The sequence below is a fragment of the Primulina huaijiensis genome, chromosome 13 (genome assembly GCF_012295235.1).
Source record: "Primulina huaijiensis isolate GDHJ02 chromosome 13, ASM1229523v2, whole genome shotgun sequence".
NCBI classification, from domain to species: domain Eukaryota; kingdom Viridiplantae; phylum Streptophyta; class Magnoliopsida; order Lamiales; family Gesneriaceae; genus Primulina; species Primulina huaijiensis.
The window spans coordinates 15,530,771-15,537,948 of NC_133318.1; the positions used below are offsets into that span (position 1 = coordinate 15,530,771).

The following is a 7,178-nucleotide window of genomic DNA, read 5'->3' on the forward strand; positions in this document are numbered from 1 at the left end:
AATTAATCAATTGAACTAATCCGAGTACTTGTTGTCAATTATGGTTAATTGATTAAAATATATATATTAAATTTTAAACTATTTTTGTTGAATCTACATTGATTTATTTAAATAATTTTATTTAATTTTAGAAATATGTTCTATATTCACTGTCATATCAATATATACTTATGTTATAAAGATTACTTAATGGATCCTACATCAATTGCCTTTGATCTCCAATATCATATCGAAATTTATATCCCTAAATACAAAATAGAAACCATAATAGAAACTCAAGCATTAACATTAAACAAAAAAAATAATTTAATATAATCACGTTTCACATAAAATTTACTAAATTTATAATTATATTTTATATCCAAATTTAATCCACGTATGTGTGTATATCGAATGCCGGATTTGCTAGTTACAATTTAAAATTATATGAGATTAGAACAATGGAAATTCATTAGTTTTAACAAAAGAAGGCATTGAATATGACATAAATTTTTATAGTTTCGGTTAAACTTTAATTATTTTTTTTGGTTAGATATTGTGTGAATAATTTCAATGAATTAAAACTATATGAATAAAAAATAAATATAACTATTTTTTTTTAAAATTTAACCGATTATTTATGCCCAAATTCTTTTTTCCTATGTTCATAAATCTATAAACGATCATTTTTGCACACGATTTATCAATTAATTACATTAGATATTAATTATTTATTGCTATTAATTATATTTTTATTCTTTTTTCTAATTAAGCATTTGCAGATACAATCTCATCAGCTTAACTGTTAATGATGATTAATAGGAAAAAAGTGCTATACTTAATTATGTATTTTTAGTTATTTCAGTTATAAGAATTTGATGATGTTGGAATCATAAACCAATTATATCAAAGATGGAGAAATTTTTCAAAAATATTATATATCATTCGTTTTAAATAATATAATATTTCATTCAAGAAATTTTTTTAAAAAAAAACGTGGAGATAAAAAAGGCTAAATAACACAAATTTAATTATGCCACCACTTCAGTTTTATTCTCTTCCTTATCGGCTGCCTCAGCCTCAGCCTCAGCTGGTGGTGTAACGGCAGAGGGCTTCTCCTCTGCTGGCTCAGCTTTCGATTCCTCCGTCTCTACTGCTTCAGGTTGAGAGCTCGCCTCCTCCTTTGCTGCTTCACTCTGCATGCATGCCATGAATTATAAATGATGCATAAATAGTTAGTTTGTCTAACATTGGTAAAAGAATTTGATTTGTTTGAACTAATCAAAAGTATAACTTGCATATTCTTTCTTTCCATCCTTCGGCTTGGCTGACTCCTCTTTAACGGTGGCAACCTCCGGTACCTCGGTGACAGCCACTGTTTCCTCCTTCTGCGGTTCGGGGCGTCGACGGCCTCACCCAGCATTCATGAAGGACGAAACTAAAAAATCCAAAGTGGAGTTGTGGGGGAAAAATCCTTCAATTTCCATGAACCCATACACTAATTTAGCGGAATCATGAAGACCCATGTGACAAAGTGACCTCAAAAGCAAAACAAAACTTGATTCCGTATGAATGATGATATTCAGATTAATCCTCAAACACTGAAAAAATCTAAATGCCGATCCTGGGTCTTTCAACCTATAGCTTAAATGATGAATTACGCCAATTAAGAGCTATGAACGGAATCAAATTTTTGCGAAAATAATCACAGTCAAAAACTGAAAGGGACTGAGAGTGGTTACACTACAAAAAATATGGATTTAACACTCAAAAGACAACGATTTTATAAAAAACCGTTGTCTTCTGTTATTTTAACATCGGTTTTAATGAAAACCGTTGTCTTTGTGCGGTTTTTTTATGTGCAAAGACAACGGTTTTCGTTGTCTTTAGCGAGTATTTTGATGCTAAGACAACGGTTTTTAAAATCGTTGTCTTTAAGCGGGTTTTTTTTAGTATAAGACAATAATTTTTTAAAACCGTTGTCTATGAATATGTTTTTTGTGGTTACAATAAGTTTTTTAAAATCGTTGTCTTTGATTGGATTTTTTTTTATCTAAGACAATTATTTATAAAAAAAACCGTTTTGTCTTTGGCCATTTGCCCCTTCACTTTCTTTTTACATTTTCAATTCACGGAGGAAACAACCGATCCCCATTTTGCTCAAGCCCCAGCCCACCAATTTTCTTGCCTTCGAAGCTTCACCACCACCTTGAAGCCCATCGAATTCTCGTCGTCGAAGCTTCACCACCACCGTGAACTTGAGCCCAAGACTTCACGACCTTGTTTGCTACTCGAATCGTCTGATTTGAAACCGATTTCGGCAAACCTGAACCGTAATCACACGAGCTCTGTTCTGCGCATAGATTCTCCGATGAATTCTCCGACTATTTCGCAATAGGAAAGCTAGGTCTTAAGCCTTGGGTTTCTAGTAATCGAGCCCTAGATTAAGGCCATCTCCAACCACAAAATCTATTTTGGTGCAAAATTTACACTAAAATAGTGCGATTTCTGCACCAAATACAATATCCATCTCCAACTCATTTACTTCAAATCTTACACCAAAAAGAATATTCTCGGAATATTCTTTTTATTTTACATATATTAATTATTATATTTTATTTAATATATTTAAATTATGACTAATGTTGTTCACAAATAATCAATTAAAGCATTTCGCAGTGAGAAGTGAGCATCTTCGTCAGTTATATTTAATTTTTTGTAGTTGTATTAATTTATATTAATTAAAAATCATTAAATCAAATTAGTTTTTAAATATTAATAATTAACATAAATAAATATTTTAAAAATCAACAATTATTTTTTAAAATTTTTTATGATTAAATATCTAATTATTAAAATAATAAAATAAATATTATACTATTATTTAAATAATATTTATAAATTTTAATACAAATATTTATAATAAATACAAATTAAAAAATTAAAAAATTAAATAAAAAAAAAAAAGAAACCCCCTGCGCCAAATTTGGCGCAGCCCCCATTGGAGGGGGGAAATTTTTTCATTTTGGTGAAATAGCGCAGCCTTGGAGATGCTCTAAGTTCGAAGCAAGCCCAACCTTCTTTTTTATATATTTGTTTTCCATATTCGTTTGTGAATTTTACATATGCAAAAATACAAGTTTCTTAATGTCATGCTGCTGTTTATTTAGATATTTCATGTTTGTAACCTTCATGTTTCAAATGTGCAGGGGTCATTATTTCATTCTTCATACTAATGGAGCAAGGAAAGGCTACTGGGGCTTTTGATTTTGATGTTATGGTGAAATCTTTGAGTTGTTTGAATTTTTGCTTCGTCTGAATTTATGATTAAGTTTGCGCTTTTGTGATTTTCATCATTAATTTGGTGATAATGTTCCTGCTCATGTTGGGCAGGTCACAAGTTCCAAATTTTCTAAAGAAATGCATTCATCCCTTAATGTTAGTTTGAATGATTATTAACAATTTAGGTTTGAATGTATGAATCAGGTTCCTTCACATGTTCTGCTGGGAATTCCACAAGGAGTAAAAAATGTAAATAAACGAGTCCTTGGCGTGGTTAGGTTTTTAAATGTTGGCATATTATTACAATATGTATTCTTATGAGCTGTAATTGTGCTTTTTTTAAGCATGGAAATGTATGGTTTTTGTGCTCTTTTCTTCATGTCTCAGTTAGGGACATTGCATTGATTTTTATTAACTTTGCGTGTGGAATAGACTTAAATTTGCACTAAATTTGTTGTAAAAATTTGATTTTTTGTTTTTGTGAATAAAATTGATATTTTTTTTTTGTAAAAATTGGTTTTAATGGCTTGCATGGATCAACAATGACAATAAAGATATTGTTAGGATATTATGATTCTTCATGTTGGATCACTCAGATTTGAGGAGGCATTGCAAATGGGTTCAGAGACTTATCATCATTTGAAGGTGAGATTTTCTAGCTGTAATACATGTTACTTTTATTGTTATATTATCCTAGTTTGTGTTTATATTAATACTTTGCATCCTATGCTCTCTTGCAATCATTTTTATCAGAAATAGTTGAAATACAGCTTTTGATTGTTAATCCACTTCATATATTGTGCTAGGAAAGTATGAGAAGCTAAGGCCTGTCTATTTCAGCAACCCTGAGAAGTGTGGTTGTTTCCGTTCTGTTTTGGGGATTGGCTAACCAGGTAATGGTTTCACTCGGAAATAGTTTTTTTTAAGCGCAATATAACGGATAGTTACACTCGTACCAATGATCTAATTTGTGAGGACAATATGTCTACTTGTTTGAACCATCAATGGTTGGCTTTCATGAATTGATTCAAGATCCCACCTTTTGCTTGTAAGAAATTATTGACAAAATGATCTATTTGTTAGTTCCTCGTGGTTACTTTTTTGGGTATTGTGACAGAAGTTTGCTAAATCTGGATATGGATAATATTAAATTGGTCATCTGGATACTTTTGAAAATGTTGAAGGTTTATGCTATAGTCCTTGAGTGTTCCTTGTTGATTGTTGAGTGTTCCTCAATTGCTTAGTTTCATTCTACTGCATGAAAGGATGAAGTATCCTGAAATGGATTTGTAGTTGATTTCTATATTTTGGAAATCATCTCAAAATGAGGGATAGGGGATCTTCTTATGTACTTTTACTGTTCCTATTTATCTTTTATATTTATTACGTGGTTTGGAAGATAAATATGCATAGCATTTAACAGTCATTGGATTTCTTATCTTGCAGATTACGTCTGTTGATGAAGCCAAGAGATTCTATCCTCGACTTGGAGCAAAATATTGCGGATTATGATAGTGTATATGGGCATGATTTTAGTTTTACTTTCGGGTGGATAATTGTATGTCTTTTAGTTTATATTAGTTGTAGTTTCAGGAATTTAGAATTGGTGCCTTTATAAAATGATTAATTAAATAGTTCATTGTCTATATATGTAAGGTCCAAAATTAAGACGACGTAATTCAACGGAATGCAAATCTAGGAAATATGAAAAATGATTAATCAAATGATTTTTATGGCATAAATTAATTGTGACATGCATGATTATATGTTAAATAGAATTTTATTGTCATCATGAATTAAAATGTATTTTTAAGGATTATTCGAGTTGCGGTCGAGGAACGAAGACCGATGACTGAAAAATGTAAAACGTTTTTATTAAATGATTGTTTTTAATTATTTAAAATATGATTGATGTTTTTTCATATCTTTGAAAGTAAGGGGATATTGAGGTGATTTTATACGTCGGGACGTAAATTTTATCGGTGTTGGTTTTTCAACAAAAATACAAACGTTTTGGCAACCCGGCTAATAAATTCACAAATTTATTCAAGCAAAAGTATTTTAAATATTTTGATTAAACACTAATGGGCTAAGTGAGCTTAATTGAGTTTATTAATGGGCCTAAGTCTTGTTAGTTGATTAATTAAGTATATAATATATTAAACAACCACTTAACCCTTCAAACCCCATGCCCCACTCCCTAATTCCTTTCAAACTCTCCCTTGCAACAATTCTCTCAAATTTTCACGACACACACCTCATATTCTTCAAAGGAAATTCGAAAATTTCAAAGGGAAAATCAAGCCAAGGTCGTCGTCACCGTCCTTCGCAATCGTCAACGAATAATCGTGCGTTAAATACGCAAATGCACGCATATTTCTTTCCTTCAAACATCATCACACCATAATATATTTTTATATATGAATTGTATGAAAAAACAAGTGACACTATTATTTAATTTCGTTTTTGTGCATAACATGAAATTCAAAGCATGATTTTTGATCCAAATTATGTTGTTTACGTGCATAAAAGAGGCTGCCATGATTAAGACTTGATCAAGCACTGTTTTACATGAGTTTAGAGTCTTAGAACATGCACAAACGCTGCACATCAGAAACAATCAAGTTGGAACCATATGCTGTCAAAGGCTCGGGTCGCATGGCTTGTCGCTGGACTAGGGTTCGGCTTGAGGCCAGGGCTCGGTCAGGGTCTGTGTGAGTAAGGGAGGGAGTCCTAGCCATGCTAAGACTCGAGCACAAGGGCTGGGAAGGAGTCCTAGCTTGAGAGCCATCAAGGAACGCGCAGGGCTGCGTAGGCTTGTGCAGGGTAGATGGCTCGGCCTGGGGACTTCGGGCTGGGCTAGGGTGAGTCCTTAGAGTCCTAGAAAGGTGCACAAGAGGCTGGTTCAGGTCTGGTTGGTTTGGCTATGTCCTAGGCGTGAAAACATGAGTCCTAATCTTGGTAGGAGTTCTCAGCCTGGGCATGTGTGGCTTTGGTTTTGGGTCAAGGGACTGGGTCATGGGGTCCTGGCTGGACAGTAGAGTCCATAGGTAGTCTGGGAAGGAGCTGACTCGAGAAAAATTGTAAGTGGCTCGAAGGGTTTAGGGTGGTTCGAACTTAGGGTTTCTTCTTGTTATTTAAATCAAAACACGGCTCACGGTGGTCGAGTCGTGGTTCACGAGGGCTAAAATAATATAAAAAGTCTAAGTTTGAAATTTAGGAATTTTATATTAAAGTTTGAAAATTTTCGGGAATAAAACGCCTCAAAAATGAATAGTTAAAGATTAATTAAAAAGCCTAGTATTTAAGCTAAATAAAATTATGAGAATTTTTAATTTAGGCTTAAATAATCATTTGAGACATGTTAGAGTCAATGAAATTAATAAAAAGTCAAATTCGAGGAATTTTACATCCAGGGTAAAACGATAATTTTACACCTAAGAGTTAGTAAACGTCATGGCAGTTTCCTGAATGCTGTTTTATATGCTAATATGATTATTTCAAATGTTTATGAATTTTTATATGTTAAATTATGATTTTTAAATGTTTATGGATTTTTATGGGTTAACATTGGAATTTAAAAGATATGTTGCATGCTTGGTTTAAAAGAAAAACGATATTATATGCATGTTTTTATTAAGTGATGGAAATACGAAATGTTGAAGGACGTGAAGGGATTGTGACAAATACGATGATATGTTCGAGATATCGTGAGGGTTATGGTCTCAGTGGGAGGCCGACGATCGTGTTTCTTTGGATACGAATATGAATACGTTAATATGTTAATATGTTGGCCAAGGCTCAGTTGACGGGTGAGAGTGTTGCTGATGTCCCCGCCGCTCAGTACTGTGGTTCTATGTAGATGGATCATCGCCCAATACGAATACGAGTCACAATCACGATCTGAATTCAACAAA

General features: G+C 32.7%; 1 long non-coding RNA gene across 1 annotated transcript; it reads left to right on the forward strand.

Moving 5' to 3' along the window:
- Positions 1–2,080: 2,080 nt before the first annotated feature.
- Positions 2,081–4,439, forward strand: LOC140991075 (uncharacterized). The gene is made up of 3 exons (XR_012177789.1): positions 2,081–2,428; positions 3,040–3,906; positions 4,068–4,439. It is a non-coding gene; the product is annotated as an uncharacterized lncRNA (long non-coding RNA).
- Positions 4,440–7,178: the final 2,739 nt, after the last annotated feature.